The sequence below is a fragment of the Lolium rigidum genome, chromosome 2 (genome assembly GCF_022539505.1).
Source record: "Lolium rigidum isolate FL_2022 chromosome 2, APGP_CSIRO_Lrig_0.1, whole genome shotgun sequence".
Classification (NCBI taxonomy): Eukaryota; Viridiplantae; Streptophyta; class Magnoliopsida; order Poales; family Poaceae; genus Lolium; species Lolium rigidum.
Genome location: NC_061509.1, coordinates 281,822,006 through 281,842,058, shown reverse-complemented (window position 1 = coordinate 281,842,058; position 20,053 = coordinate 281,822,006).

The following is a 20,053-nucleotide window of genomic DNA, read 5'->3' as shown; positions in this document are numbered from 1 at the left end:
AAATTACTTCATATTCAAATTCCTCACATTTTTCTAATAATAATGCATATATTATTTGCCCAATTGTGGTTTACAGATTTAAAGATATTAATTATGCCATATTATATGAATAATGCATATATTGTTTGATAATAATAAAATAATGAATAAAACAAAATTATTTCGTATTCGAAGTCCCCACATTTTTCTAATAATAATGCATATATTATTTGTCCAATTGCGGTTTACAGATTTAAATATATTAATTATGCCATATTATATAAATAATGCATATATTATTTGATAATAATAATAATAAATGAATAAAAAACAAAATTATTTCATATTTAAATTCCTCACATTTATCTAATAATAATGGATATATTATTTGTCCAATTGCGGTTGTCAGATTTAAAGAGATTAATTATTTGGCCACATTATATGGCATATATTATTTGATAATAATAATAAAATTAGTTTAATTACTGATTTTATTTTCATTGGAATTCAATATTATTATCTTATTCATTTTTTTATTTCAATAATTGTTCTTGGTTTCAAACATACAGAAATGTGACACGATCGTATCAGAGTTAATAGGATTGATATGGTAGTATTTACAACAAGGTACAATCACATTCGCAGAACGATAGCAGGAAAGAACCGAGGAGTTAAGTGTGCTGAGGGTGGAGTAGTGTGAGGATGGATGACCGACCGAGTTTGTACCAAGTCTAGAATTTGACTAAAGATTAAGTGTAATTAGTGTTAAAAATGGTCCAAGTGAGAGAGTAACGAGTCAAACAATTAGAAAAACGAAATTAGAAAAAAATAAAAAGGAAATTAGAAAAAAAACAATTTCAAAAAATAATAGTTAGTCCCAGTTGAGCTTACGAGCCGGGACTAAATGTCCTCCAGCCCAAATGTTGTATCGCAGCCACGTGGAGAGCCATTTGTCATGGTCCTGCTTGGCTAGTCCCAGTTGGCCACCGAGACTAAAGCCCCTTACGGGCCGGGACAGAAGGCCATGTCTCCGCTAGTGCTACCGGTTTCCTACATATTTTTAACAATATGTATGGCACAACATATTGAAGCAAAAGGGAAAATAAACCACACAACTGAAATTAGTCTAATAAAAGAACAAGCCAGCCCATGAACTTGCGAGAGTCGGGTGGTCCTGTGATGTAAACAAAGAGTTGCTCTGGGAGTATAACGTACTAGCCTTTATTGTCCGGCGAAATTCTCTAATGAAGCTTAGCTTTTTCTCAAAACAAAGGAGAAGTTTCCAAATGCTACCTAATGCTATTGTCTTTGTTGCGTAATTCTCAACTCAATGCCCCACACAATAACGTCAAGTCTAGCGTCTGAGCTGTCGATTAAGCTGACGCAGATCTCGCCGTCCCCTTTCTCATTGTAGAACTCACCCATTTCCACCTCCATCCAACCGTCAGTCTTCTTACGAGGGAAATGAACGTTATCTACGGAGGGGATTGCGTCACTTCTAGTAGGATACCAACTTGGCAAGATGTGTTTCCCACGTGGCTCACCAACAGCCCGGTTCCCGTCCTCGGCGGCGTAGCCTTGCAGGCAAATTTTTCGTATTGACTCGCTCCCAGCCACACCAAAGGATGCTTCCTGGAACGGGAAATCTAATCCGTAGAACATGGGGCCTAGCTTGAATACCATGTATGCCACGTACGTTGTGTTCCGGGACAACATATTGCGTTGTACCTTTGCACGGATATCTATCCCTGAATTATAGCGGAGTACAATGGCTTGTAAGAACCTGTTTGCAAATAAACGGTGACGAAGGGTGTCACGGAGGAGGAAGACGCGAGGAAACTATAATTAAGTAAATTTGCTGTGGAAAAAGAAGATGGAAACCGCTAGATCAAACCTTTTGCCTCTTTTGCTGTAGTCAAAATCTGAACCCACAGGGATCCAACTGGAATAGAACGGAGTCTGCAGTGCGCTCGACGAAAGCGTGAAGCATTTGGCGCCGGTAGCCTTGTCCAGCTGCATCCGCTGCAAGCACGGATCACCATTAGCATCAGAAAGCACTACATTCGCATCTAATTAGATCTATGCGGACCATGTATTTGTGCCGCAGAAGAACGGGCTCGTCAGCGAGGCGCCGGAACAGCCCCTTATTGGTCGATGGGAGCTTGCGGCGGGGGAGCTCGTTCTTGGCAAACTGCGGCAGGTCGCTCGGCAGAAATCGGGACCAGACGGTGTCGGAATCAGCGGCGGTGTGGAAGGCCCGGGAGACGGTGGTGACGCGGAAGGCGTCCCCGGGCGACGTGAGGGAGATCACGTGTATCAGGAGATCCTCCGGCAGGCGCTCGATCTGGCAGGCGGCCGGCGTATCCATGGTGTAGTACTGCTGCTTCTGATCGATCTCTGGCGTCGTATGCGGTTTGGTGGACGACTCGACGTTATGATGCGATGTGGACTTATGTATATGTAGGAGGGCAAAGGTGGAGGGGGTGCATTGCCTTCGCCTACGATTGAAATACGCTAGGAACCGTGCGTGCTGCGTTAACTTAGACCAGGAAGATGACTAGCTAGGAGCCGCGCGTACGTGCATGCTATGTAAACTGAATTATTAATTTGGAGATTGGCTTTTTGCAAAGGGAAGCTAGTAATCGTCCGGAGGCCAGAACCAATTGAACCTCGGCTTCCCTGCCTGACACGTGTCCTGTTTTAGCTAAAATTTAGACTTTGCTTCATCGCAGCAAAAAAAAAAAATCTCGCTTTTGCTTCATTGAAACAGAAACGGTTTGACTAAAAACAGAAATGAGATCCGTCGGAGCACCAAACTTCGCCGGAGACCTTGCCCGACACTTTGTAGCAAATATGTTGTGCTATTGTAGCTAAACCGATCTCGTCGGAGATCTCGTCGTAAACCTTGTAGCAAAATATTTATACTAAAGTAGCAAACCTTCAGACCAATTTAACAAAAGATTTATAGTATTGTATCATCGTCAACTACTCCCATGTTGGAGCACCGCTGGCAGCATCTCAATTCTGCCTAGTTGCACCATCACATGCTTCTTGCAACACCACCACTGACCGTTTGAAGCACTGCCGATGACTGTTTTCAGCATCGCTGATGACAGTTTGCAACATCACATGTTGTCCTTTGTACCACCTCCGCCACAAGACGGTAGCAACGCTGGTCGACCTATGTTGCACCACCATCCTCCTTTGGCAGCTTCGCCGTCAGCGAATCGTAGCACCGCAACCCAACGTAGGCAGCTCATGCCCTGCTCGCCTTGCAACACTGCAGTTATCTTCTCACCCCCGATGGGATGCACAGCTCCAGCAAAGGTGGAGCATGGCAGAGCATAGCTGACGAGGAGAGGGGTCTGTGATGGGACAGCCCGGTTGGGGTGGAGCATGATGCAGGAAACGCCAGAGGGCACCGAGATGGGGGCGCGTGCTTGCAGCAGGGGGTGAAGCATGGTGGAGGTCAGGCGTCGCGAGTAGAGGTCGAGCGGCAGCTGGCGAGGTGGAAGAAGAGGTTGTCGGTGCTCGGGTGCCCCGGTGCGCGAAGCGGCGGGCATCGAGGTTGAGGCAGAGGTCGGCGCTCACGAAGAGGTGGACGAGGAGGTCGGGCGGCGCTCCCGAAGAAGTGGATACCTAAACAATGCAACTTCCATTCTCGAATGTAAACAAAACATTCACAATATATACTATTAATACATACACCCGAGCATTGCCTAGGCAGTAGGGTATAAGGGTAGGGGCTTAGCCCATATATCATCTAAGAAAAGAATAAAGAACTAGCAAAAAATCTGCCAGTATTAGGCGGATCCCGCCCTAAAAATTGGGCTCGGATCCGCTAGTGCATCCGAGGTGTTATTTATGCTCCAATCTTGTTGGTGGTGTCTTATTTCTAAGCTAAATGAGCCAAACGATAACCATGGTGCTTTGCGGTTCTTCGGTTAAGTTGATGAATACATCGTCATCACCGTCACCTCCGGTGTTGCCGAAATCATCTGGTCAAGGCTAACTCTGAATACTGCACTACATGATAAGTTTGTCTTATTTGATTCTTCATCGGTACAACTATTGTAGCTAACCTGGCGAATGATATGTAGTTTGTTTCCAATCATTGCATCGAAGAGATGAATTGGCATGTTTTGCCCTCCAGTCTTGCATCAGATTCGTCATCACATACAAATTAGATTCTTGACTGGTTCTGCAGTTGTGCGGCTATGTTGTGTCTCTGGAGAAATACATATTGTATGTTATATAATTGGACCCAAATGTATATAAACATTAGTACTATTGTATTGGCTAATACCCACTCTTATGTGTGAATACGTATTCCCTTTTTTCACAAAAAACATAGTAGCTCTATCCTTTGTGCCATGATTTTAACTAAGAATGTATAGATAGTGTACCTAGCTACTGTTGACATAGCACGAACGACTTGCTTTACAAACACTATCTTTCCATTCAACAGTTGACAGTCCTGTGGCAAGGAACAGTGCTGAAAGCGATGAACTGACATTTAATCAAAACTATGCAACTACTTTAAAGAGGCCACTTTCTATTCTCGAACTCACTCCACATTTTGCTAGTTTATGTTACCTAAAATGATGGCGGCGTTTGAGGAAGTTCCTATTGATTTGATATATAAATTGGTGTTTAATTTGAGATTTTTGGGAAGATTGAATGAGTTGAAAGAAAGGATTTGGGAGAAAAATAAATTGCAAGAAAAAAATGTTTGGAGCCGCGTTCAGGACACGCGGCCGGGAACAAACGCCCACCGCAAACGTGGCGCCTCACGGCGGCGGACCGCATATGACTGATCCGACGCTTTTTGCAGACACTGTACGGGAACTTGGCTGCAGATGCTCTATAACCTTAGAGTTTAACGGGTTAAGCACCCAAGGACCATGGTTATATATAGAGTAACGCTCAGTAGGTAGGGTGGCCCACGTTAAGCTGAGTGGGCCGCCATTCAATTTCTATTTTTTGTTCTTTGAAGACTCAAATTTTTCTACATGGGCTCATAATCAGCCAAAAACTAAGGACCCACTCACTTGGACCCTCACTTTGTTTTTCGGCCGGTAGTTAGCATTTTATGGTGCTTGATTTGACGCCTTCAATTAATTTTTTTGTGTTGTGATATAATAAATCAACTTTGAATTTGGACTCTTCGCAATGGGCACAAAAAAGCAAAACTCATAATCTCATATTCCCGCCGTTCCATCATTCTTGTTGTGATTGTACTTAACATTTAAATTGAAACCACAACAACAATTACAGAACAGAGGGAGTACTTGTTTTTCTACAAAACATTAATTTTAGGAACCTAGATATACAACACAACATAGTGAAGGAAAAGTTGAAATAAACCACATATATCCAAAGTTAGTCAAATAAAATCACTTTTCTAGTTCCGAAATGCTACCTGATGCTATTGTCATGCTCACCCTTGTTGCATACTTCTCAACTCAATGCCCCATACAATCAGGCCACACTTGCCATGTCCCGATTGGACTAAGCTGATGGAGATTTCACCGTCCCCTTCCTCATTGTGGAACTCACCTAGCTCCACCTCCATCCAACCATCAGTCTTTTTACGAGGGAAATGAACATCATCTAGGGGGGAATTGTGTCACGCCTAGGCTGATAATTTTTCAAGATGTGTTTCCGAGGTGGCTCATCAGCCCCGGCCCCGTCCTCGACGTAGCCCTGCAAGCAAACTTGCCGTCTAGACTCTCTCCCGGCAACGCCAAACGATGCTTCCTGGAACGGGAAATCGAGCCCGTAGAACCAATCGGCTAGCTTGAACACCATGTATGCCATGTACGTTGTGTTTTGGGAGAGCATCTTGGGCTGTACCTTTGCGCGGATATCCAGCCCTTGCAAGCAACCGAGTTTAGCGACCTGCAAGAACCTGTTCGGAAACATAGAGATATGCATGCATGATCATATAGTGTAAGCGAGAAGACGCAAGGGAACTGCTAGCTCTTTTCGTTTCACAAGTCCTGGTTTAGTTTAAATTTGAACTAAAATAGTGCCAAGTGGTATGATCGAAAACGGTGGAAGCGCAAATCAAATTTATTATGAAAATATACCTTTTGCCTCTTTTGCTGTTGTCGAAATCTGAACCCACACGGACCCACTTCCCCGCCCTGGAGAAGTGCTTAATCTGCAGCGCGCTCGCCGAGAGCGTGAAGCACTTGGCGCCGGTAGCCTTGTCCAGCTGCATTCGCTGCATATGCACGTATCATCATAGTCAGTACCATGATATTGGAGACTCGTGTATAATTAAACTGCGGCCTGAATTAAGTAGCAATTCAGATAAGGGTGTGTACCACGAATTTGTGTGGCAGAAGCACGGGCTCGTCGGAGAGGCGCTGGAACAGCCCCTTTTTGGTCGGCGGCGGCTTGCGTGGAAGCTCCTTCTTGGCGAAACGCGGCAGGTCGCGAGGCAGGAAGCGGGAGCATACGGTGTCTGAGTCGGCGGCGGCGTGGAAGGCGCGGGAGACGGCGGCTGCTCGGAAGGCATCAGCCGGCGACGTGAGGGAGATCACGTGCACCAGGAGATCCTGCGGCAGCCGCTCGATCTCGCAGGCCGCCGTCGTCTCCATGGGACTCCGCGCGCTTCTTGCGGGAGTCTCTGATCGATCTCTTGCGTGGTATGCGGTTGGGTGGACTACTGGACCGAAATAGGGAGATGTGCGTATATGTAAAGGAGGCAGGTGAAGGCGGTGCATTGCCTTTGTCTTGAGTTGCTAGGAACTGGGCGTGCTACGTTAACTAAAACCAGAGAGGTATGGGTGTGCATGCTACTTAAACCGAATTAAGCAGAAAAAAATAAAAAAAAATAAAAATGTGGAGATTGGCAACAATAAATCTATTGTACTCCCACCGTCTCATTAAAGTTGTCTGAGATTTGTCTCAGTTTAGATGTATCTTCACACTAAAAGCATATAGCTAGAGGGAGTGGTGTTTTGGCTAATGAGAGCATATCCTCCTTTTTTTTTGAAAAATGCATCTTAGACATTTTGAAATGTTAAAAGATTTAAAACCAAAATTCCACTAGTAGAAAACTGGGCATCCATCTAAGCCATAAATACCGGATCCCTTACGAACCGGTACTAAAGAGGGCATTAGTACCGGTTGTATTGCCCAAGCCTTTAGTACCGGTTCATATGGACCTTTAGTACCGGTTCGTGACACGAACCGGTACTAAAGGGTTAGCGTCAGCCGAAAAATACAAATGAAAATGATAGAAAATTCAAAAAATAAAATGATTTCAGATTCTCATATGTTATGCAACCTACTATTCGGTGAAATTAAGAAATTCGACTTTTGACTTTTTTTGCAAAAAAAGTTTGAAAAATGGTAAAACCGCATTAACTTTTGTATACGACGTCGGAAAAAAAACGTATAATATATCAAAAAATCCTAGGAAAAAGTTACATCCGAATTCACCCGGGTTTACCCGGTTAGCCAATTTTTAGATTCTCAAAATTCCAAATGAAAATATGAAAGCAGGAAGATTTTAGTTTTTTTCTTCCAGAAATTTAGAATTTTATATATTTTTAGTTTTTTAAAATTAAAATAATAATTATAAGATTTTTTGAGTCCTAACATATTACTATTACTTTTATCAAATTATAAGATTTTCAATTTTTCAAGTTTTAGGCTTTGCAAAAAATATTAAAATTTTAAAAAATAATAAAAATTTAAAAAGTTAATTTTATTTATTTATTCAACATTATTATTACATCATTACTTTTGTTTATTACAAGAATTATTTGGAATTTAAACGATAAAAAGTGTGACATCGACCAACATGTTAATAAGATTGATATGATACTACTATCACATACATGCGCGCGAAGCACTTGGAAGTGGAATGTGATGGAACTTGGAAGTTAAGCGTGCTAGTGCGGGAGTAGTGTGAGGATGGGTGACCGACCGGGAAGTTTGACCACGGGTAAGTAATTTGACTAGAGATTAAGTGTAGTTAGAGACTAACGGAAATACTAGTAATTCTGAAAAAAAAAGAGGGAGTGAAAAAAAAGGTGTGAAAAATAATTAGAAAACATGGATAAAAAAAATTAAACAAAATAGGCTTTAATACCGGTTCGTGTTACGAACCGGTACCAAAGGTCTCCAGCCCCACGAGTTCCTCCGTGCCCACGTGGAGGCACCTTTAGTACCGGTTCGTCAGGAACCGGTACTAAAGGTGGGAGGCCTTTAGTACCGAATAATTAGTATCGGTTCCAAAACCGGTACTAAAGGCCCTTTGAAACCGGTACTAAAGGGGGGTTTTTCTACTAGTCGTGCATACTACTTCACGTGCTATACTTCTACAAAGTTGTTTCATGAAAAATCAACTTCTCATGTGGCCTGTGTAAAAAGACAACATTCGGTGCTAACAATAAGACTTTTCAGATGATAAATTTTCTCTTTTTTTACATAGATCACAAAATAAAACAGTTTTTCGCGAAACTTGACGAACACATATATATTGTCGAGATGTACTTATAGAATTTTTTTTCAAAATTTTTGAACACTTCAAAATATGATTTTTGGTAGAGGGAGCATATGCACCCGGGAGCCGAACTGAATTTCCGCTAGATATCATGAATGAGACGGAGGGGGTATTGGAAACGTCATGAAATATTTTTTCAAATACTCTGCTTTTGATATCATGAATCTTGATAGTTTTCCTTCCATTCTTGGTCAAACTTTATAATTTTTTACTTTGACTAAACCCAGACCGCGGGATGATTGTGAATGGAGGGAGTGCTAATGGTACTAACTATTGATGAAATCCATCGCAATATATTTCATAATTCAAACTTTTTTCTTAAAATTAAAAAAACACATTTAGAAGAATAAAGATGTCAATGTATGACACCATGGACCATGTCGTCCGATAGAATTTTCGTGATGAGTTTGATTCATGTTTTTTCGATAAAGGGCGCTTTCATTACTTTTAAAAGTATTACACCCGGCCTCTGCATAACAAGATGCACACAGCCGCACACTCACAAATTGTCATAGTAGCACGCACACAAGGTATATAAAACCAACACTGAAAGACTGCAACATGGAATGACAACTAAGACTCCGAGGACTCTATCCTTAGATTACGCCGCCATCCATGTTGGGAAAAATATCCTTCGCCACATCCTCCAACCGTGTAGAAACCTCCATAAAGAGGTCTCGGCTCTCCGGCTTCGAAGCAAGGACCACGAACGGAGCAAAGCGGTGGATCGGTAGATAACCTGTAAACAAGAAGAGTTAGTATCATGGAAAATCTTGTCATTTCTACATAGCCAAAGCGACCAAATAATGGCAATCGCCCCCACCCTAATAAAAGTTTTAAACCTACTATCTACCCCATTGAGCCAGGCACCAAAAATATTGGCGACACTCTGAGGAGGATGCAAGGTCGAACCTATTTGGGTTATTGACCATATAGATCTCGCAAATTGACAGTTGAAAAAAAGATGGTTAATTGTCTCATCATGATGACAAAAGACACACTTTTTACTACCTTGCCAATTACGCTTTACAAGATTATCCTTAGTAAGAATTATACCCCTACGAAGATACCACGCAAATATCTTTGTTTTTAGTGGTATCTTCATAGACCAAATTTTTTTATTGGTAGATACTGGCGTATCTAAATGGATTAACGCTTTATACATTGAATCTACTGAGAATTTTCCACTCTCACTTAGATTCCATCTAACCACATCGGATCCCTGCGTCAACTGAACCCTTTCGAGTCGTTGCAACAAGGCATTCCAAGATTCTAGCCTAGGGCCTAGAAGATCCCTTCTGAATGCCATATTAATCGGAGAATCTTGCATCACCGTTGCAATGGTATCAGATTTGTGGCGGACAATACTGTATAAAGCGGGATACCGTTCCCGAAGGGTGGTATTACCTAACCATTTATCCTCCCAAAACCGTATCTCGAGATCCATCCTTTATCGAGAAAGATGCGTATGGGAAAAAGAATTTCTTTGTCGCCATAAGACCAGCCCAAAAGTGTGAGTCTCCGGGTCTCCAAACCACCCGGGACAAAGCCTTTGAGCCTACATACTTTCTCTTTAGAATCGTTTGCCATATACCTTCTTCGAAAGAAGTTTAAATAACCATTTTCCAAGTAGGGCTCGATTTTTGATCTCAAGATCATGTATGCCGAGCCCCCTTGGTCTTTTGGTCGACAAAGTACATTCCATTTAGCCGGACGATATTTCTTTTTTCACCATCTCCTTGCCAAAAGAATCTAGATCGAAAATAATCTAATCGATGCAAGACTCCTTTAGGCAATTGGAAGAAGGAAATCATATACAGTACCATATTGCTTAGTACTGAATTAATGAGAACCAGCCTTCCACCAAGAGACAGCAGTTTTCCTTTCCAACTCATTAGGCGTTTCTGAAGTCTTTCCTCAACTTGTTTCCACTCAGCTAAAGTAAGTCTCCGATAATGAATCGGAATACCCAAGTAGCTAATTGGAAACTGACCAATCCCACATCCAAAAAGTTCGGCATATGAGGAAGCGTCGTTGTGAGCATCACCGAAGCAGAACAATTCACTTTTATGGAAATTGATTTTAAGACCGGAAAGCTTCTCAAAAGCCGATAGTATCAACTTAAGGTTCGTCGCTTTCTCAAGGTCATGTTCCATAAATAAAATTGTATCATCGGCATATTGAAGTATGGAGAGGCCACCATCAACAAGATGTGGAACTACTCCTTCAATAAGACCGTCTGCTTTAGCTCGTTCAATAATAATTGCTAGCATATCCGCCACTATGTTAAACAACATCGGTGACAATGGATCGCCTTGCCGCAATCCCTTTTTTGTCTGAAAGTACTTGCCCACATCATCATTGACTTTAACGGCAACACTTCCTCCAAAAATGAAATTGTGAATTAAAGAACGCCACTCTTGTGAAAAACCTTTCATCCGAAGAGTTTGTTGTAGAAAGGACCATTTAACTTTATCATATGCTTTTTCAAAATCAATTTTTAAAATAACACCATTCAACTTTTTTCCTATGAAGCTCGTGCACCGTTTCATGCAAAGTGACCACCCCATCGAGGATGTTCCTACCTTGCATAAAAGCCGTCTGAGACGGGCGCACCACATGATCAGCAACCGAGTTAAGTCTTAAAGTTGCGGTTTTTGTGAATATCTTAAAACTAACATTTAGGAGACAGATAGGTCTATATTGTTGAATCCTCTCCGCCTCCAAAACCTTAGGTAATAAGATTATCTCACCGAAATTAAGACGAAACAATTCTAGTTGATCTTCGTGCAATGCAGAAAATAAAGCTAAAAGGTCCGTCTTAATGACCTCCCAGAAGTTTTGATAAAACTCAGCTGGAAAACCATCAGGACCTGGTGCTTTATTATGCTCCATTAGGAAAACCGCCTTCCTGACCTCCTCCTCGGAATAAGGGGCTGTCAGAAAAGCATTTTCATCTGAGGATACTTGGGGGATATCCTGAGTCATGGATTCTTCCAATGTAATATTTCCTTCATCCGGATCCCCAAATAGGCCCTTATAGTAATTAGTGATGTAAGTTTTGAGTTGTTCATGCCCCACTATCGTCCCTTCATCCTGAACCAGGGAGTGAATAAGTTTCTTCCTATGTCTGCCATTGGCGACAGAATGAAAGTATCTTGTATTCGAATCTCCTTCTAGGATAAATTGGACTTTAGATCGTTGATACCATTTAAGCTCCTCCTCTCTCAACATAGAAGCCATCTGCGCATTATATTGATTCTTAAGATCAATTTCCTGCGGTGACAGCAATCGTGTCTCGGCAAGGGCTTCAAGTTCATCGATCAAGAAAGTAAGGCGAAGTTTCTCAGCTTTAAGAATGCCTGTTACATGCCTTGCCCATCCCCCAAGGTGTTTCCGCATGGCGCGTATTTTATTATTCCACCTTTGGATAGGACTAGAACCAGCAACAGGTCTCTCCCATACTCGCTTAACCATATCCGAAAAGCCATCACGTTGTAACCAACCCAATTCAAACTTGAATTGACGTTTACATTGTGTTCTATGCTTTCCGGTTGTCAAAAGTATAGGAGCATGATCCGACAAACCTTCAATACGAGGGAGAACCCGTACAGAGACCATAGGATATTTTGATTCCCAATTATGGTCCATAAGCACACGATCTAATTTCTCATATGTAGGTTCAGGAAGATTATTCGCCCAAGTGAACTGTCTCCCAACCATTTCTATCTCTTTCAAATCCAAACTGTCGATGACAGCATTGAATAAGAAAGGCCAATAGTTGTCGAAACGTCCTCTGCTTTTCTCGTGAGAGAACATTAGCAAATTGAAGTCCCCCCCTATGATGATAGGGTATGGGTTATCTTTTGCTAGGTTAACCAATTCACGTAGAAAAGCAGCCTTGTGCTCGACCTGGGCAGCCCCATATACAGTGACCAGGCTCCATATGAAATTGTCGGACTTATTACGGATATGGAGTTTAACATGGAAATCTCCTTCCGAGCAAGCCAACACTTCCATAGTAGAAGTCCTAACACCAAGTAATATGCCCCCAGAACGACCCCGAGGAGGCCGAGAAAACCAGGAAAAATCCACCCCGCCAGAGATGCGGTTTAGAAGGCTCCCAGTGAAATCTCGCTTCCCGGTCTCGGAAATACCCACAAAATCTAAACAGTGCTCTGTTACACAATCAGCGATATGTTACACAATGAGGTCTCAAGGAGTTTGATTCATGTAGAGCTCGCCCATAGTGGAACTACACATTTGAATCTAATGGGAATTTTAGCCCGCATTCCCATTCAGGACTCGTTCAGTTTCACCAATCCCGGAGAGTATTGAGACGGTTGGAGGGAGATTAAATCTCATTTAAGTCAAAATTCTCCCCAGTACCACCCAATACACTTGAAAAGTGTATTAAACGAACAATGCCTCAATAAGATCTGAATTCTAGGCGCTAGAGTTCAACGTGTTTAGCATCCAAAGTTATTTAAAGTGTCGCTCGATAGGAGTATGTGTGGTGTTTTATTTGGCAACGTCGGTTGCTTTTTGATTATTGTGTTGTGCTTGTGTTGAGCCAACTTTATTTTATTCTCTTTACAAGGGAGATTGGACAGGTATTGAGCTCTTAGTATCCTACTGGTTTCCTACAAATTTTTAAAAATATATGTGGCACAACATATTGAAGCAAAAGGGAAATAAAGCACACAACCGAAATTAGTCTAATAAAAAAAATCCAGGAGAAGTTCCCAAATGCTACCTAATTAATGCTATGGTTCTCAATTCAATGCCCCACACAATAACGGTAGGCCTGGCGTCTGAGGTGTGGATTAAGCTGATAGAGATGTCGCCGTCGCCTTCCTCATTGTGGAACTCACCCAGTTCCACCTCCATCCAACCATGGGTCTTCTTACGAGGGAAATGAACGTCGTCTATGGGAGATATTTCGCCGCATCTAGTAGGATACCTACTTGGCAAGATGTGCTTCCGAGGCGGCTCAGCAGCAGCCCCGTCCCTGTCCTTGACGTAGCCATACAGGCAAACTTTTCGTATTGACTCGCTCCCGACCACGCCAAAGGATGCTTCATGGAATGGGAGATCATCTAACCCGTAGGACCTGTCGTCGAATAGCTTGAATACCATGCATGCCACGTACGTCGTGTTCCGGGACAGCATATTGCGGTGTACCTTTGCACGGATGTCTGGCCCCGGCAAATAGTAGGGTATTCTGACAGCTTGTAAGAACCTGCTTGCACATAAACGGTGACGAAGGGTGGTCACGGAGGAGGAAGGCGCGCGCGAGGGAAGCATAGTTAATTAAGTAAATTCGCTGTGGAAAAAGAAGAAGATGCATGAAAATCGCGCGCTAGCTAGATCAGACCTTTTGCCTCTTTTGCTGTAGTCGAAATCTGAACCCACAGGGGTCCAGCTCCAAGTGGAATAGGCTGGAGGCTGCAGCGCGCTGGACGAGAGTGTGAAGCACTTGGCGCCGGTAGCCTTATCGAGCTGCATCCGCTGCAAGCGTGAAAGGATCATCATTAGCATCAAATTAAACAGCGGCCGGAATTGAAGTATAGTGAAATCTATGCGCGCGGGCGGACCATGTATTTGTGCCGCAGAAGCACGGGCTCGTCGGAGAGGCGCCGGAACAGCCCCTTCTTGGTCGATGGGAGCTTGCGGGGGAGCTCATTCTTAGCGAACCGCGGCAGGTCGCTCGGCAGGAAGCGGGACCAGACGGTGTCGGATTCGGCGGCGGCGTGGAAGGCCCCGGAGACGGAGGTGGCGCGGAAGGCGTCCCCGGGCGAGGTGAACGCGATCACGTGCCTCAGAAGGTCCTCCGGCAGGCGGTCGATCTCGCAGGCGGCCGGCGTCTCCATGATGTACTTCGACTTCCTCGGCGCGCTTCTCGCACGCTTCTCCGATCAATCTCTGGCGTGGTTTTGTGGACGACTCGACGTTGTGATGTGATGTGATGGGAACCCGATCCAATAGGCATATAGTATACGTATATGTAGGAGGCAAGGTGGAGGCGGTGCATTGCCTTTGTCTACGATTGGAATACGAACCGTACGTGCTACGTTAACGTAGACCGGGAGGGGTGTGTGCATTGGAAGATGACTAGCTAGGAGCCGCGCGTACGTGCATGCTACGTAAACCGAATTATTAATTTGGAGATTGGCTTTTCGCAAAGGAAAATGGAGATTGAATTGGCAACGATGGAAAGGCAGGAGACCGTTTTTTTTTTGGAGTACCTTACACCACGGAGGGCCGCCTGGCCATCAACATGGGCTGAGAGTGTAAACTAGCATTAAAATTTCTTTAAAAAGGTAAAATGAATTAGTACTGAATTCTTCCGGTTTAATCGTTCCTCTTCTCTGGGAGTTCTAAAAGAAAAGATGAATGGAAAGGAGGAACATCTTCTTATGCAGTATATTTATGTTACCCTATTTGCTGACAAACAAAGAGGCATTTATATGGTTGGTCGGATCCGATCCATTTCGATTAGCATATATAGGTCGGCTCAAATATTTCAAAATTAATTAGTACTCCGAAGTTACCAATACTAGTAGTACTAACTATTGATAGAATCCATTGCAATATACTTCATAATTCAAAATCATTTTTAATTAAAATTAAAAACCCACATTTATAGAATGAAAAAATGTCAAAGCATGACACAATGGACCACGTCGTCCGATAGAGCTTTTGTGATGAGTTAGACTTCTATAGAGCTTGCACATAGTGGAACAACATTTCAATCTCATGGAACTTGCAGACCCCATTACCACTAAATATGATCTGAATTCTAGGCGCTAGAGTTCAACGTGTTTAGCATCCGTATTTATCTTGAGTGTCGCTGGATAGGAGTATGTGTGGTGCTTCATTTAGCACCGTCGGTTGCTTTTTGATTATTGTGATGTAGTGACCCAACTTTATTTTTATTCTCTTTACAAGGGAGCGGGGGACATGCATAGAACTTCTAGTATCCTACCGGTTTATTACAAAAATAATTAGGGCACAACATATTGAAGCAATAGGGAAAATAAACCATGTAAGTGAAACTAGTCTGATAAAAAAATCTAGGAGTAATTCACAACTGCTTTTTTTTTTAGATCAAGGAGCAACAGCCCCAGCCTCTGCATCAATTGATGCACACGGCCTTTTATTAAAACTGTATAGTATGAAACAACATGTATCAAGTATGAAGTATGAGAAACATAAAGAAAATCAAAAACAGAATGGGTCCGATTTGGTTGCCACATAAATCAACCAATCGAACATCAGACATCTAAATAGGCTAGCCATACTCTATCCTATTATTATGTCGCCACCCAGTAGCCTGGTAGTAGAAATTCTGCGTAACCGTCAGTAGTCTGTTGCAGCCAGTATCCATATCCTTACGCTGATCCTCCGGTAGCAGGAAAGCCCAAAACTGGATCGAATGCACAGCTCGAAGAATTACCTGCAAAAAGTTAGTACCATTTTGATTATTAAAAATCATATCATTTCTATTATTCCATATTGTCCAGCATATAGCAGATATACCAATCCGAATTTTGTTTTTATCTTTCTTCGGAACTCCATACAACCAGTTCCCAAACATATTAGTAATACTCGTAGGTGGCGGAATATTATAAGCAAAATAAATCATCCGCCAAATAATAGTAGCGAATGGACATCCAAGGAACAAATGGTTAACAGTTTCATTTGCATCACAGAAACAACACTTCGTAGATCCTGTCCATCTACGAATGGACATCCAAGGAACAAATGGTTAACAGTTTCATTTGCATCACAGAAACAACATTTCGTAGATCCTGTCCATCTACGTTTTGCCAAATTGTCTTTAGTAACTAAGACCTTATTATTAAGAAACCACATGAAATTTTTTATCTTTAGAGGGATTTTGAGTTTCCACAAATATTTGAGCAGAAATCTAGTATGGCCATTCATATAATCAAGATACATAGACTTAATGGTGAACATTCCCGAATCTGTCATCTTCCAAACAAACTTATCAGGTTCCCAGTGAGATTAATAGTTATAAGGCGTTGACACAAATGCAACCATTCAGTATATTTGTGATCGTTTAGACATCTCCTGAAAGTAATATTCAACAGATTTTGAGCCAACATCGTGGAAACCAGAACATCTCTATGTTGCACAATATTATAAAGAGAGGGATATTGTTGTGATAGAGGAACATCCCCTAACCAAACATCTTCCCAAAAACGCACCGAACTACCATCACCAATTTTGAAATAGCCTCTAGCAAAAAACTCAGATTTCACTTTCATAAGACCTTTGCAAAAAGGTGAGTCCGTAGGCTGATGACCCACAAGTATAGGGAATCGCAACAGTCTTCGAGGGAAGTAAAACCCAATTTATTGATTCGACACAAGGGGAGCCAAAGAATATTTGTAAGCCTTAACAGCGGAGTTGTCAATTCAGCTGTACCTGGAAACAGACTTGCTCGCAATAGTTTATCAGTAGTAACAGTTTTATAGCAGTAGCAGTAGTGAAATATAAGCAGCAGTGTAATAAAGATAGCAGTAGTGATTTTAGTAAACAGCGGGATTAAAATACTGTAGGCATAGGGATGGATGAACGGGCACTGCATGGATAAGATAACTCATGTAATAATCAAGACTAGGCATTTGCAGATAATAATAAAACAGTATCCAAGTACTAAACAACCATAGGCATGTGTTCCGTATATAGTCGTACGTGCTCACAATGAGAAACTTGCACAACATCTTTTGTCCTACCAGCCGGTGGCAGCCGGGCCTCTAGGGAAACTACTGGTAATTAAGGTACTCCTTTTAATAGAGTACCGGAGTAAAGCATTAACACTCCGTGAACACATGTGATCCTCATATCACAGCCTTCCCCTCCGGTTGTCCCAATTTCTGTCACTTTGGGGCATCGGGTTCCGGACAGCAATATATGTATACAAATTGCAGGTAAGATCATAAAACAATGAATATCATCATCAATCAATAACATGTTCAGATCTGAAATCATGGCACTCGGGCCCTAAGTGACAAGCATTAAGCATAACAAGTTGCAACAATATCATAAAAGTACCAACAACGGATACTAGGCACCATGCCCTAACAATCTTATGGCTATTAATTACATGAACAATCTCATCCAATCCCTACCATCCCCTTCAGCCTACAGCGGGGATTTACTCACACATGGATGGGGGAAACATGGATGGTCGATGGAGAGGCGTCGGTGGCGATGATGGCGATGATCTCCTCCAATTCCCCGTCCCGGCGGGGTGCCAGAATGGAGTTTCTGATCCCGAGATTGGGTTTTTCGATGGCGGCGGAGTTCTGGATGTCTTCTGGAAAATTGGTCGAACCCCCGTGTGTTTTTAGGTCAAGGGCTTTAAGTAGTCCAGAGGGGAGCGCCTGGGGCTGGCCGAGGCGGAGTCCCCATGTGGCGGCGCGGCCCAGGGGCCCACCGCACCGCCATGTGGTGTGCGCGCCTCGTGGCCCCCCTCCGTCACGTCTTCTGGCTCCGTGGGTCATCTGTAAAAATAGGCCCATTGCAATTATTTCCGGGGATTTTCCTGAAAGTTGATTTTCTGCGCAAAAATAAGACACCAGGCCAATTCTGCTGAAAACAGCGTTAGTCCGTGTTAGTTGTATCCAACAAATTAGAAGCAAAACAATAGAAAAAAGTGTTCAGGAAAGTACATACGTTTTGGACGTATCAACTCTCCCCAAGCTTAGCTTATTGCTTGTCCTCAAGCAATTCAGTTTACAACTGAGTGCGATAAAAGAACTTTCATGAACACATTTGCTCATATGATGTAAATATTCTCATTATATGGACGAGTACTTAGGCAATTCATAATAAGATAAATGCAAATAAATTCATCTAATAGTTATGTCAATCATGAAAAAGATACCAACAAACTACTAATAAGCATCATGAAACACATCTATAAGCAGGATTGCAATGCTCATAAAAAGATATGATAAAGTGGTATCTCGCTTGCCCGTATTTGTACAGCAAAACATAAATGCCCAGGCACCTCTGAAGTTCATGAGAAGACTAGAAGTAAAGATTATCAAAGATAAAAGCATCAAAATTATACCACAGTTAACCATATTCGGGGACAAACATATTACACTAAGAATGACAATTATGCTCTCAAGAAGGTGCTCAAAGAAAGGATGGTGACTCAACATAAAAGTGAAAGATTGACCCTTCGCAGAGGGAAGCAGGGATTAACATGTGCTAGAGCTTTTCATTTTTAAAACGAAGTAAAATTGTTTTGAGAGGTGTTTGTTGTTGTCAACGAATGGTAGTGGGCACTCTAACTACCTTGTCAACCAGACTTTCAAGAGCGGCTCCCATGAATGACGTTATCTCTACCAGCAAGGTAGATCATCCCTCTTCTCTTTTGTTTACACATGTATTTTAGTTTCATTATGGATGACACTCCCCCCAACCTTTGCTTTCACAAGCCATGGCTAACCGAATCCTCGGGTGCCTTCCAACATTTCACATACATGGAGGAGTGTCTATTGCAAATTAAGTTGCTTACTGATAAATCAGGGCAAAACATGTGAAGAGAATTATTAATGAAAGTTGTAATTAATTGGGGCTGGGCACCCCGTTGCCAGCTTTTTTTACAAAATTATTGGATAAGCGGATGTATATGCCACTAGTCCATTGGTGAAAGTCTGACTGACAAGATTGAAAGATAAAACAGCACATACTTCCTCATGAGCTATAAAACATGGACACAAATTGAGAAGTACTTTGAAGGTTTTAAAGCTAGCACATGAAAATTTACTTGGAATGGTTTGAAATGCCATGCATAGGTATTTATGGTGGACACTTTGAAATAACTTGGTTTTCAGGGATTTGGAAGCACGAGCAGCATTCCCGCTCAGTACAAGTGAGGGCTAGCAATATACTAGGAAGCGACAATCAAGAGAGCAAAAACCGTCATAATCATGCTTGCGACAAAATAAAATTAACGGAGGCATAAAAGTGATACAAGAACTCTGAAGCAAAGTAAATCATCGAGGCTTAATTGACTTTTTGTTTTTCTGTCATATGCATGCGTGAGCATGTGCCAAGTCAATTCAAATGAATTATTCAGAGGAGGATACCACAATGTCATACCTATCTATGAATAAAACAGTGCAAGCAAATATTTATGACATGCTACTCATTATTAATAAATTGGAGCTAAACATGAGAGATCATGAACTACTAGACTTTCATTAAATGACATATACCTCACATGAACCAAGTAAGCATGCTCACATTAATGAGTATATGTACAAAATTGAAAACAAATAGAGTTCATACCAGCCTCTCACCACAGTCGAGTTGTCGTAGATCATCATTATTGCCTTTCACTTGTGTGGCTTGAATAATATGAAATGAAAACCAAGCTCCAACCACCGGAGACCGCTGAACTCCATAATAAACTTTACAAAACCGAAGAAGAACAACAAATATTTTTGGTGTTTTTCGATATTAGAGTCACCGAACGAAAGTAAAATCTTTTTGGATTTTCTA